The sequence below is a fragment of the Heterocephalus glaber genome, unplaced genomic scaffold, assembly GCF_053883595.1.
Source record: "Heterocephalus glaber isolate CG9 unplaced genomic scaffold, H.glaber_assembly_v1.0 deba00001572, whole genome shotgun sequence".
NCBI classification, from domain to species: Eukaryota; Metazoa; Chordata; class Mammalia; order Rodentia; family Bathyergidae; genus Heterocephalus; species Heterocephalus glaber.
In genome coordinates this window covers 17,694,401-17,708,951 of record NW_028258357.1, presented here as the reverse complement: position 1 = coordinate 17,708,951, position 14,551 = coordinate 17,694,401, and the positions used below count along the sequence as shown (strand labels likewise).

The window sequence follows — 14,551 nt, the reverse complement described above, 5'->3', positions numbered from 1 at the left end:
TCTTGAGAGGCCATCTCTCGTCCCTGTCTTGCAAATCACTCAAAATTTAGAAATGTAATATTTTCTAGGGCATATTAAATTTGGAATGAAATTGTAGGGACAGCTGGCATCAAGATAATTGCTAAATGTGAAGTCTGACAGCACAGACTGACAGTTGCAAGAATATGATAATATTTTTCACTTTAATAGATGCAAAATCATGGATGGAGTGTTTTGGGATCCTTCTCTCCCTTTTCAGTACAAATGACTTTCCATTCATTCCAAAAGTGTGTTTAGTATATATAGTGATTGTTCTCTAGCTGTATTAGGGACTAGGGTTAAAGGTTAATAGCATTTGGTTTTCTTAGTATATTTCTAAGAATACACTTGTTTTTTAATTTGTAATATTTATCTAGAAGAACATCTACTGATTTTTATGTCAGCTGTTTATCCACTGAAAGATAATGTACTTTTCCAGGAAATAATTATACTTTTAAAGGGAAATTGTTCAGAAATGAAAAGTACAGTTAGAAGGGTAAGGGAACATATAAGTGTAGCGTAAAATATGGGTTGGAATTTAGAGATTTGGTATTTTTTTCTTATGAGATCTCATTTACTTGTGCATTGCCTACATTTATTTGTCAAATATTAATTGAACTTTTTTTTTTTTTTGTACTGGGGATTGAACTCGGGACCTTGCGCTTGTGAGGCAGGTGATGGAACCACTGAGCTAAATCCCCGACCCTAATTGAACATTCTTTTAAATACAGAATAAGGACTCAGGAGTCAAAGATCAGGATTCTAATCCTGGTTTTGCCTCTTGATTACTGTGATTTTTGGCTGAGCAAGTATCCATAATGAATCATTGTTCCTCCTTGACTTTAAAAGGAGGATAACAAATGCCCTGCTTGGCTTTTAGGATTATGGTGAAGATTGAAAGGGTTCTGCATACTATAGCTCTTAAAAATGTTAAACATTTTTGTTATGATGTACATGGAATTATATATAGAAGATTTTTTTAAAAAATTGCCATTCTTTTTTTTTTTTTTTGGCCAGTCTTTTCATTATACTTTGGTTTTACTAATCCATGTCTTGGAAGGATTTTAAAACTGTTATGATTTATAAAGTGACATTCCCTCAGGATAGATTGTTTAGGTCAAAGGTTATTATTATTGTTTATTTATACATTTTCGTTTACTAAGATGGAACATTTAAGATATACCAATTTGACTTTATATTCTCTATAAGTAATCCTGATTTTAGAGAAATCTGCAGAAATATAACAGAGTCCAGTGATTTTTTTCTTTTGATATGAGCTATATGTATATAATTTACAAAAAAATCTTCAAAATTGCTTAGGTGTCATATTGATAAAATGAATACCATAATTACTTTGCTTAATAATACATTGATATATACTTGAATAATTTATTTTCATAGCCAGAGAAGGAGCCATAGTTTTTAAAGTTAAACTTTTAGGGGGCATCAAACAATTTAATATATTAGAAAATAAATGCAATATGTATTAGGTTTCTATTTGAACACAAACCTCGCTAAATTTATCAGTGGCTTGGTGTGAAATAATATTAGAGTAATATTCAAAAGAGTTGAGTTTGAATCTTAACTGCAAGAAGTATAGTGACTGAGTGGGTTTTTGAGTAAACCTTTTTTTTTTTAGGTAAGATAATTAAAAAAAAATTTATTTTATTGGTACATTTTATTTATTTATTTATTTAAAATTTTGTTTCTTTTTTCTTTTTCTTTTTTGGTACCAGAGATCGAACTCAGGACCTTGCACTTGAGAGGCATCATTGGTACATTTTATGTATACAATATAATGACATTCATCATTGGAAATTTGCACCTTTACATAATCTCTCTTGGTTCTTACTTTTTTCCCCCTTCCCCTGCCCTCTCTTCAACCTCTCCATCCCTCCCTATTTATAAAGACTTTGTTTCCATTTTTTCATTTCTCATATTAACTCCATTCCCTTATTTCCTTTCCCCTACCCCTCCCACTTCCCCTTCCCCTTTGCCCCTTTTCTTCCTATTTCACATTATCTATTATACCTTTTAGTCCTTATTTACACTTTCAGTTTCTCACACTAGGAAAACTATTAGGTATTTACACACATATGTCCTATTTGTTTTACTTAAGAGTATTGCTTCCATGTGCATCCATTTAGCTATAAATGTCTCTAATAGCTCATTTTTTATGGCTGAGTAGTACTCCATTTTATTTAAAAAAACACATTTTCTTTATCCAGTCTCCAGTTGATGAGCATTTGGGCTGCTTCCAAGTTTTAGCTATTACAGTCTGTGCTGCTATGAACACGAGTGCACATATATCACTGTGGTATGATCCTTTTAATTCTTTGGGGAAGATACCCAGCAGGGGGATAGCTGGGTCAAGTGGGACTTCCAGTTCTAGTTCTTTGAGGTATCTCCATACTGATTTCCACAGTGGTTGCACCAGTCAACACTCCCACCAGCAGTGGAGCAGTGTTTCTCTTTCCCCATAGCCCCACCAGCATTTGTTTTTGTTTTTTTGTTTTTTAAGTTCTTTTATTGGTACATTTTAGGTATACAATTCATTTACATTTGTCATTGGGTGTTTGTACCTGTACATGACGCATCTTGGTTCTTATATTTTCCCCGTTACCTGTGTGCCCTTCACCCCCTCCACCCTTCCCTATTTACGTAGATTTCATTTCCATTTTTTTTTCTTTACTCATAGTTTTTCCTTTGCCTCCTTTCCTTTCTCCTTCCCCTCCCTTCACCCCTTCGTCTTTGGACCTTTTTTCCTATTTCAAATTATCAATTATTCATTTTAATCATTTTAGCCCTTGTTTGCACTATCAGTTTCTTACACTAGAGAAACTATTCGGTATTTACACGTGTGTCCTATTTATTTCACTTAAGAGTATGGCCTCGATATGCATTCGTTTAGCTATAAATGACTCTAATTTTTCATTCTTTATGGCTTAGTAGTACTCCATTTTATAAAAAAACCACATCTTCTTTATCCAGTTTCCAGTTGGGCTCTTGGGCTGCTTCCAAGCTTTAGCTATTAAACTGCTGCTATGAACATGGACTCCAGCATTTGTTATTGGTTGATTTCATGATAGCAGCCAGTCTTTCTGGGGTGAGGTGGAATCTCAGCATTGTTTTCATTTGCATCTCTCGAATGACCAGTGATGTTGAACATTTTTTCATGTGTTTATTTGCTATTTCTCCTTCTTTGTCTGAGAAATGTCTGTTCATTTCCGATGCCTATTTTTGGTTTGGGTCTTTAAATTTGGGAGGTCTGATTTTTTTAAGTTCTTTATAGATTCTAGATAGTAGACCTTTGTCTGAGGAACAGCAGGTGAAGATTTTTTCCCACATTGTAGGTTGTCTCTTCACACTGCTGGTGGTTTCTCTTGCTGTGCAGGAGCTTTTTAATAAGAAGAGATCCCACTTGTTGATTGTTTGTGCTAGTTCCCATGCTACTGAGGTTTTGTTCATAAAATCTTTTCTGACACGGATGTCTTCAAGAGTTCTACCTAACCTCTGTTCTAGCTGGTTCAATATTTCTGTTTTAATATTTAGATCTTTAATCCATTTTGATTTTAGTTTAGTGCATGGTGAGAGATATAGGTCTAGTTTTAATCTTTGGCAAGTTGAAGCCCAATTTTTCCAGCACCATTTATTAAAGAGGCTATCTTTCCTCCAGTGAGGGTGTTTGGCTCCTTTATCGAAGATGAGATGGCTGAGTTTGTCTGGATTGTTTCTGCATCTTCTAATCTGTTCCACTGGTCCTCAGGTCTGTTTCTTTGCCAGTACCATGCTGTTTTTATCACAGTAGCTTTGTAGTAGAGTTGCAGGTTGGGGATTGTGATACCCCCTGCCATGTCTCTGTTACCTAGAATTGCTTTTGCTATTCTGGGTCCCTTCTTGTTCCAAATGAAATTTTGGAATGTTTTCTCAAGGTCCGTGAAGTATGCTGCTGGGATTTCAGTTGGAATTGCATTGAATCTATATAGCAGTTTTGGAAGTATGGCCATTTTCACTATGTTGATCCTTGGGTGCTGGGGGCGGTGGTGTGGTAGCCCAGGAGGTTCATCTCCTCTGCACTGGTGGCAGCTGTGCTCATGGACACTGGGCATGGTTGTATGGAGACCCGGATAGTTCACCTCCTCTCTGCTGGGGGCAGCTGTGCTCCTCCGTGCTGGGGGCACTGGTAAGGCGGCCCGGAAGGTTCATCTCCTCTGGGCTTATGGTGGCTCTGCTCCTTCCCTACCTACCTTTTAGGGCTTAGTTCAGACCTCTGACTTGACATTGTCTAGTGTTTATAGAGAGGCTCACTTCCCTTCCTCAAGCACTTGTATGGCATATAATGTGTTTGTTAAATAAGCATTGTGCTACTTTTAAATTTTAGTACATTGTATGATTGTATTTCAATAGCTGCTTAATATATAGATGTTCTTCAACAGTTGTTAATGGAAAAAATAGAAATTATATGTCTCATTTAAATGTGGAATAATTTGCACAGACATTTCTCTGTGGCTTTCAGTAGTTCAGTGGTGATCAGAGAGATTAGAATGATTAGGTCGCCCTTGGGGATGGTATTAGTTATGTTTAAATGAAAGCCTCAAACATCGCTCAAATTTGTTTGTGCGATACATTTCTTATATTTATACTCATTTGGTGTACAGGAAAGTAATATTCAGTTAAATGCTTCTATTCTTGAATACCTTATATTTTTGAAATAAAGCTATGGTAAATTTGCATCTGTATTTCTAACAGTTGTCATCTCACTTTATTTTATTCCTCTGCTATTTTAAATAAATAGGTATATATAAAGGCACTTGACCTAGCAATAAAACCAGGCTACACAGAGATTTATAAAATAAACCTTAGTTATCTTCAGTTTTGTCTCAGTTCAGTTTTTTTTTTTTGTGGCCTCTTCTGTTTTCAAAATTTTTCTAGTTCCTTTGTATATTGTAAAAGAGAAGTAAATAATGTTTTCAAAGTAGTGAATGACTAAGGGAGAGATTTTAAGCTTCTCTGTAAGACAAGTTTTTGTACAATATAACCGTTATAAGTAGTGCCGAATAATAAATATGTAAATTATTTCTGAGACTTCATGGAGCTGTATAGTTAACAGACAGGTTTTGCATTAATTACCAGCAACACAGGGCCCATTCATAAATGAAACTGCTTCATCTTATAGGCTCAGAGAACAGCCCCTATTTATGAACACAGATTACCTCCCAAAAGTTTGTTTTAAAATTTTTTCTTTGGATCATAAGGTACATTTCTCTTGAATTTCAGGCTGAGTCACAAAAGCTTTAAACATTTAGCATAATGTTTTAGATGTCTTTATTGGGAACTGGGGAAAGGGTGGGAAGGAACCACCAAGAATAATCTTGATCATAGGCAACTTGTTTGGAATTTGTACCAGAGATAGATCTTTGTGTATTTGCAGAGTCGAAGGAAAAAAGTTTTATTCACAATAGCCAGGATATGAAACAACTCAAATGCTCATTGATAGATAAATGTATAAAGAATAGTGGACTATTATTCAGCCTTTAAAAAAGATATACTGCCATTTGCCACAACATGAATGAAACTAAAGTACATTTATATTAAGTGAAATAAACACAGAAAAATACTGTATGATCTCACTTATATATGGAATGAAACAAAGCAAAACACAATTTTAATACATAGAAATAGAGATGTTTATCAGGGATAGAGGGATGGGTGAATTGGGGAAATGGAGATCAAAAAGCACAAATTTTCAATTATGTAGAATACAGAAACCTAGAGATCTAATGTAGAGGGTAAGAACTATAGTTAAAAATATTGTGTTGAGAGCCAGGGATTTAGCTTAGTGGTTCTGCCACCTGCCTCGCAAGTGCAAGGACCTGAGTTTGATCCCCGGTACCGAAAAAAAATTGTTGAACACTTAAAAATTGCTGAAAGAGTAGATTTTATTTAAATACTTGTATAACACATAAAGTAACCATGTAAAATGATGCAACTTTTAATTTAATTGATTGTGGTAATCATTTCACTATGTGTCAGTCTTTATTATGTGGTATACCTTAAATATATACAACTAAAAATAACTGAAGCAAAGTTAAAAAAAATCTAAAATATAGGACAGATAAAAGACTTACATAGGCTGGGTATTTAGCTCAGTGGTTCCGCCACCTACCTCGCAAATGCAAGGTCCTGAGTTTGATCCCAGGTCCAAAAAAAAAAAAAAAAGACTTCCACAAATGAAGCAATGAGTGAAAGGCTCAAAATCCTACCTACACTTTCCCATTTTCTTACCCATTATTCTTCGAGATATTTCCTGGTCCAAAGGCTTTTTCAATCTCTTTGGAAAAAAGATTGAAATTCTAGGCCAATTAGTTTGAGTAAGGGTTTTGGCCTCATTGGAGTTGTGTTAGTGTGTAAGGTGAATCAGCTAGTGTGGCTCTGTATTTTATTTTTTGGGCTTGGTACTTTGTGGAATCTTTCTGACTGCAAACAAATCCTTCAATTCTCAGATAATATTTACTGTTATTTTTTCGGTCAACTTTTTTTTGCTTTTCTTTTTCTGGATTGCCTGTTTTTCAGATATTTATCTCCTGGCTTTTTCTTTCATTTTTCTTACTTTTCTGCTATCCCTTTGTATTAGAATTCCCCCAGAATAACAGTTCAATTATAGATAAGCCAGGCGTAGTGGCTCATGACTGTAATACCAGCACTCTGGGAGGCTGAGGCCAGAAGATCACAAGTTTGAGTCCAGCCTGAGCAACTTGGTGACTTAGCAAGACACTGTTTCAAAAAATAAAATGGCTGAGGATATACCTCGGTGTGAAGGCTCTGAGGTCAACCCCCTGTACCACAAAAATTATAGATAGATAGGAAAGGCAGGATGGAGGAGAGGGGAGAGGGAGGGAGAGAGGAAGAGGAGTGAGAGGAGGAGGGAGAGGAAGAGAAGAGAGGAGAAAAAGAAGAGGGAGAGAGGAAGGAAGCGGGGAGAGGGAGAGAGAGAGAGAGAGAGATTGAGATTGTTTTAGGGAACTGGCTCATGTGATTGTAGAGGCTTACTTAATAAGTGCAAAATCCGCAAGGTGGGGCTGCAGGGTGGAGAGCCAAGGAAGCCTTGCGGTTCGAGCCTGGCAGGATTAATTCTGTATGTCAGTTTGACTGAGTTAAGGTTGCCCTACTAAACGTGATTTCTGGGTTGTCTGTGAGCGTGTTTCTGGAAGAGATGAGCATTTGAATTAATGGGCCCAGTAAAACATAAGATCCTTCTCAGTGTGGACAGGCATCATTCAATTCACTGAGGACCTCAATAGAACAAGAAAGTGGAGGAGGGTGAACTTGCTGTCTGCCTGAGGGCTTGAGCTTGAATGTAGATCTTTTCCTGCCCCCAGTAACCCTGTTTTCTTGGCCTTCTATCTTGAACTAGAATTTATACCATCCTCCTGTTGACTGTCTTTGAACTACATCACCAGCTTTGTTTTCTAGGTCACCAGCTTAGTTTGTCTGTGTGTCTGTCTGTCTATCCATGTCTTTATACTGTTTTTCTTGAGAAACCTGACTGAAACTATTCAAAAAGTTGTCTGCTGGAATTCCTACTTGTGAATAGACTTTAGTTTCATTAAGTCCTTCAAGTGATTGGATGAGGCCCAGCCACATTATGGATAATAATCTATGTTTCTTAGAACTCACTGATTTAAATGTTAGTCTCATCCAAAATCAGCTTCCCAATAAAGTATAGAATAATGTTTGTACAATGGCTGGGTGCAGTGGCCCAGCCAAATTTCTATAAAATTAACCATTATGCTTCTCTTTATCTTTTTGGTTTATTTTCTGGAAAATTTCATTGGCTTGTATTCTACTTTGTATTATTTTATGTTTCTTCAGTTTTTCAATTCTGCCTTCACATTTCATGTTTGATGCTTTCCCAAAATATCCTGCAATCTTCAGTTGTCCATTTGTGATGGGTTCTATAAAGCTTGTTAAGAACCTGTATCCATGAGCGAAACTTGTTACCGTTAGGTTCATGAACTTTGAGGGTCCTCCAATATCAGTCTTTTCTCTAGGGTTGGTCAACTTCTCTTAACCTGTCTATAAGCATTCTGACAGATGAATTCAGGAAGTCTTTATGTTCAGTCTGTAAACTTTTACTTAATTCCTTTGATTTTAGTATGTTGTTCTTACCATCAATGATGGCTGATACCCTTCACCCCAGAGAACCCTTTAACTCTTCACACAGTAGACCAGCATCTTCTGCTGGAGTGGGGAAGGGCTAGTTGCCTGATGTGTGAAGAGTGGAGTGACGTTATCTGGAGGTCCATTTTCTTACATTTACTACTTTCAGCCTTTACTTGATCTTCAGTTCTTCCTTCATTCTTATTTCCAGAGTTACCTGGTGCTACCTGTTCCTAAACCCTGTGGATGTTATTGCTGTATGCATTGGGTTGTTTTCTTAGCTTTTTCTACTTTTGGCTGGGCATTTTGGTTTCTCAAGTTAGACCTTATTCATCCATCAGCTTTCTAGCTTAGAAAGCTTTGCCACTGTTGTCTTTTCTCCTGTTTCTTTTTATTGGTTACACATTAAACATTCCTTTACAATGATTTTAGTACTTTTAAGAGAGTTTGTAAGTTAATTCATGCATTCAAAGTGTCGGCTTTTTGTTTCGTAAAATGTATGGGAATTTCAAACATTTGTAAAAGTAGAGAGAATAGTAAATGAATCTCTGTGAATCCCTTTCTCAGCTTCAGGACTGGCCAGTTGTTAACATATAGCCAATCTTTTTATTTATATTCCCTTATCTCCTCTGGATTATTTTATAGTAAATCAAAGACCTCATATCATTTCATATGAATTATTCAGCTAAAAGATAAAGGCTACTATTTTTTGGTGGTGGTCAGACTGGGCATTGAACCCAGCACCTTCACACTGAACTACTTCTCAGCCCTTTTTATTTTTTGAGACAAGGTCTTGCCAAGTTTCTCAGTTACCCAGGAAAAACTTGAACTTATGATCTTCCTGCCTCAAGCTCCTAGAGTGCTGGGATCATCGGTATGCACCACAATGCCCAGCCAAAGATTACTTTTCCAAAAAGCACAATCATAATTATCCAATCCCAGGCAAATTCAGTGATTCCTGAATATCAAGTATCCATTGAATGCTCACATTTCTACAGTATTATCATCAAAAATTATTTCTGGTTTGTTTGCTTAAATAAGAATCAAAATGAGGTCCAAAGCTTTTTTTTTTTTTAAATAGGCAAAGATTTTAATAGACACTTCACTAAAGCACATCTACAAATGGCTCATAAGAACATAAAAACGTGGTCTGTACAAGTTTACATATCGCATTGTTTCTCTTGTGTGAGAAACCCAAAGGATAAATAAGGAGCAAAATGGAGGATAGATACTGGGATGCAGGAAGAGCATGTTCAGATGGGAGGAGGAGGAGGGGAAGAAGGGGAAAAGGGATTTAAAAAAGAGTGGGAGGAAAAAAATGGAAACAAAACTTTTGTAAAAGGGAAGGGGAAGAAGTGTTGAAGAGAGAGGCAAGGAATGGGAAAAAAGAATCAAGATATTTTATGTTCAGGTACAAATTCCCTGTGATGAACATGATCATTATATATGGCAAATATATGCCAATAAAAAAAAGAAAAGATGGTCTACATAGTCATTAGAGAAATGCAAGTAAAAGTCACAGTGAGCTACCATTAAACCCCCACCACACACACACAGTTGTTTACACACAATTGTTTATAATTTATCATACAATTGTATAATTTATAATATACATGCAAAATGTTTATGTTATCAGCTGTTTTATAATCAGTAACTTTTATTATTTTTTAGTTTAAAAAACCAACAGTAACAAATGCTGGCAAAATATGGAGAACCTAGAACCTTCATTGGTGGTAAGAACATAAAATGGGTTGTATAACCACTTTGGAGAACATATTTTAGTTTCTCAAAAATTTAAACAAATTGATCATACAGCATAACAATTCTGCTATTAAATATCTGTCCATGCAAGATAACAATGCAGATATCTGTCAACTGGTGATTGAATAAACAAGATGAGATTTATTTTTACAATAGAGGCCTACTAAACAATGAAAAGGAATGAACTATAGATACATGCTACAACATGACTGAGCTTCAAAAGGCTTATTCAGTGAAAGGAGTCAGATGCAAAAGAGTACATATTTTGTCACTTATGTGTTATATCTATAAAAGACATCAATATAAGTAGCAAGAAGGCAGATTATTTCCAGTTGCAGGCATAATCTTTTTAAAATAGGTTTTGTGCTTTTTCTTTTGCTTATATTTCAGCAACTACTACTCTGTTTTTTGTCCTTGGCCTGTTTTTTTGTTTTGACTCATCTGGTGATAACTTGTGTACTACTTCCCCTCCTAGTCATCAAATGAAGCCTCTTTTATTGGTCTCTTTGGTCACAATATCTTCTTATGGCTTGCTTATTCAACTGTTTAATATGGTTGTGTAGGGACTAAATCAGGAAATGTATGTGAATAATTCAGCTTGATTTCTAGTACATAGTCTGCATTTACATTAATAGTGTCTATACTAGTGTTTACCAGAGGAAAAAACCAACAGGACACACATAAACACACGAGAGAGAGAGAGAGAGAGAGAGAGAGAGAGAGAGAGAGAGAGAGAGAGAGAAATTAGATTAGATTATAAATAATTGGCTCATCTGATTCTGAGGGATAGCATGTCTAAAATTTCCAGGGCAAGCCAGCAACGTGAGATGATTCAGGAAAGAGTTGATGTTGTATAAGTCTTGGGTCTGAAATCTGCACAGGCCAGGTAAGTTGGAATGGTAGGCAGAGTTTCTGTGTTGCCTTCTGAAGGCTGATTCTTTTTTTCTGGAAACCCCACTCTTTGCGTCTAAGGCTTTTGATGAGTTGGATGAGGCCCACTCAGATTTACTGAAAACCTATGAATTAAATTAATGACATCTAAAGTATCCCTTCACAACAACATCTAGACTAGTGTTTGATCAATCAGGTACCATAACCTTGCCAAGTTGACACATAGAATTAACCATGATACTACCTATTATAATTATCTCTCGCACTTTGATTTTCTTTACTCTAAGTAAACCAGGATTATTGTAGGAATTGTGAAAATGACTCAAAGAAAGGGCATCCAGCAGGAATCTGAATCATCTGGCTCCAGTGAGCTAGTCTAGTAGTTGTCAGTCATGGAAATTCTCATCTCAAACTGCATATTTGCAATTACCCAGTGAAATTTAAAGTGATAGATCAATTGCCCCACCTGGACTATAGTTATACAGCAGTCTCAACCCCAGTTAGAGTAGGATTCTAGAAGAGCTAAATATGAGCCATAGTTCTATTCCAATAGAGTTATTGAGTTATTTAGCTATATCCTACAAGACTATCCTTCAGAAGCAAAGGAGAACTAAAGACTTTGTCTATGGATAAACTAAAAAAGTTCATGACCATCAATCCAGCATTACAGAAAATACTTAAGGGAATACTAAACAGATATGATAAAGATGTCACCATTCATTAGGCCCAGGGAAAGAATAAATCTTACTGGGAGAGTAGTTAAATAAGAAACAAATGAATGAAACACAAAAACAACAAAATGACTGGAAGTAGTACATACCTTTAAAGAATAATACTTAATGTAACCTTTAAAGAATAATACTTAATGTAAGTGGTCTGAGCTCTCCAATTAAAAGACAAAAGATTGACAGATTGGGTTTAAAAAAGGACCCATTTATATTATTTTGCCTTCAGGAGACGCAACTTGCCTGCAAAGATATACATAGCCTGAAAGTGAAAGGATGGAAAATGATATTCCAAGCATCTCGAGCCTGAAAGCAATCAGAAGTAGCTATACTTATACCTAACACAGTTGGCTGCAGAACAAAACTGAGGAGAAGAGACAAAGCCACTATATATTGGTAAGGGGAACAATTCACTAAAAAGATAATAATTGTAAATATATATGCACTGAATATCAGCACATCCAATTTCTTAAGACAGTACTTGACATAAATGGACAGAAAGATACCAACAATTCCTGTGTTAGTTACTTTTCTCTTGTTGCTGAGACAAAATACCTGACACCAAAAGTTGAAGGGGAAAGGGTTTATTTGGCTTATAGTTTATAGACGTTTCAGTCCATAATGGGCTGGCTCTGAGGCTCGGATGGCAAACAAGGATTGCAGAGGAGAAACAACATGGGATGTACAAGGCAGCAAAGGTAACGAGAGTTTAACAGCATCTTTCTGCCCCTTTTACTAGGACTAGTGGGATTAGGGCGGTGCCAAACCAGTCATTCACATATAGTGGTTTAGTAATCACACACCCTTAACCCCAGCATTGCACATTGCAGATTCAACTGCCTCTGAGAAAGAAAGTCCCTTCTCATCTGCATGAGGCTTTGAGAGGACATCTAAACACAAACCATAACAACAATCATAGTTGAGGACTTCAATGTCTGATTTCAACAAGTGGGTAGTCAATCAGACAAACTAAACTAAGAAAGATCAGAGTTAACCTAGATCAAATAGATTTAACATATCTATAAAATATTTAATCTAAAACCAGAAGAATGCACATTCTTTTCAGCTGCCCATGGAACGTTCTCCAAAATAGACAATTTTTAGGCCATAAAGTAAGTCCTAATATATACAAAATAATTTAAATAATCTCATGTATTTTGTCAGATCATTATATAATAAATGAAATCAGCAATAGGAATCACATAAACAACACAAACACACAGAGGTTTAATAATTCACTCTTGATCAATGGATAACTGAAAAATCAAGGGAGAAGTTTTAAGAATTCTTCGAATCAAATGGGAACACAACTTATCAGAATCTGTACCATACAATGAAAGCAGTTCTAAGAAGGATGTTTGCAGCTGTGAGTGCCTGCATTAGAAAAACAGCATGATCCAAAATAAATAACTTAATGGTGCATCTCAAGGCCCCAGAAAAAGAAAAACTAATCCCCAAGCCAGTAGAAGGAAAGAAATAATGATCAGAGCAGAAATTAATGCATTTGAAACTAGAAAAGTATACAAAGAATGAATGAATCAACGAGATCAAAGAATTGTGTCTTTGAAAAGATAACCAAGATCGATAAACCCTTAGTGAAATTTACCAGAAGAAGAGAGACAAGCCTCAAATTAACAAAAGTAGAGATGAAAAAGGCAAAATTACAGCAGACAACACTGTAATATAGAGATTGTCAAATTATTTTGAAAATGTGTACTACAATAAATTACAGACTCAAAGAATTAGGTAAATTTCTAGATACATATGACCTACAAAAATTGAACCAAGAAGATATAAAATATTTAAACATCATAACAAGAAATGAGATTGATGCAGTTATTAAGACTCAGCCAACTAAGAAAAGCAAAGGATCGGATGGATTTACCTCTGAATGTTACCAGACCTCTAGAGAAGAACTAATTCCAGTGCTTATTAAACTTTTCCATGTTTAGAAGCAATGCTTCTAAACTCATTCTGAGCCAGCATTACACTGGTGCCAAAACTGGATAAGGGTGCAACCAAAAAGAAAACTACATGCCAATATCCTTTATGAATATAGATGCACAATCCTTAATTAGATTCTTGCAAATATAACTCAAAAACTCATGAAGAAGATCATATACCATGAGTAAGTTAGTTTCATGCCAGGGATGCAAGAATAGTTCAACATACAAAATCAGTAAATGTAATGCACTACAGATGGAATCAAAGATAAAATTCTCATGATTATCTCAATAGAAGCATTTCACAAAGTCCAATATACCTTTATGATAAAAACCTTGATGAAAATATTTACAGTAAGTTTTTACTTTGAACTAATAAAAGCCATGTATGACAACTCCATAGCCAGCATCATACTGAGTGGGAAAAACTGAAAGCATTTTCTGTAAAATCAGGAATGAGACAAGGATGTTCACTCTCACTGCTGTTCAATGTAGTATTCAAAACATAGAGCACTTAGGCAAGAGAAAGAAAGAAAAGGCATATTAATAGGAAAGAAAGAAAATTATCTCTATTCACAGATGATATAATTCTTTACATAGAAGATGTGAAAAACTCCTAGAAAGAAGACTTAAATTTGATAAATTCAGCAAAGTTGCAGAACAAAAATCACATAAAAATCAATAGCATTCCTAAACCCTAATAATGAACTTACTGAGAAAGAAAACAGAAAAACATCCCATTCGCAGCAGCTTCAAAAAAATTAAACAACCTAACCATGGAGGTTGAAGACATCTATAATGAAAATTACAGAACTCTGAAGAAAGAAATAGGATATTAGTAAATGGAAAAACATTGCTTGTTCTTGGATTGAAATAACTAACATGAAAATGGCAAAATACAGATTTAATACAATCTATTAAAAATACCAATAATATTCCTCATAGAACTAGAAAAACATCCTAAAATTCATTTGGAATCACTAAAGACCTTGAATAGCCTAAGAAATCCTGAGCAAACAGAGCAAGCTGGAGGCATCACAATACCTATTTCAA

At 35.4% G+C, this 14,551-nt stretch overlaps 1 protein-coding gene and 1 long non-coding RNA gene across 25 annotated transcripts in view; one reads left to right on the top strand and one right to left on the bottom strand.

The window, feature by feature from the left end:
- Anks1b (ankyrin repeat and sterile alpha motif domain containing 1B) overlaps nucleotides 1-14,551 on the top strand; it is a 1,083,815-nt gene that overhangs the window by 74,139 nt on the left and 995,125 nt on the right. The window lies entirely within an intron of this gene.
- Nucleotides 1-14,551, bottom strand: part of LOC147823601 (uncharacterized) — a 107,169-nt gene that overhangs the window by 91,728 nt on the left and 890 nt on the right. The gene's annotated exons all lie outside the window — the stretch shown is intronic.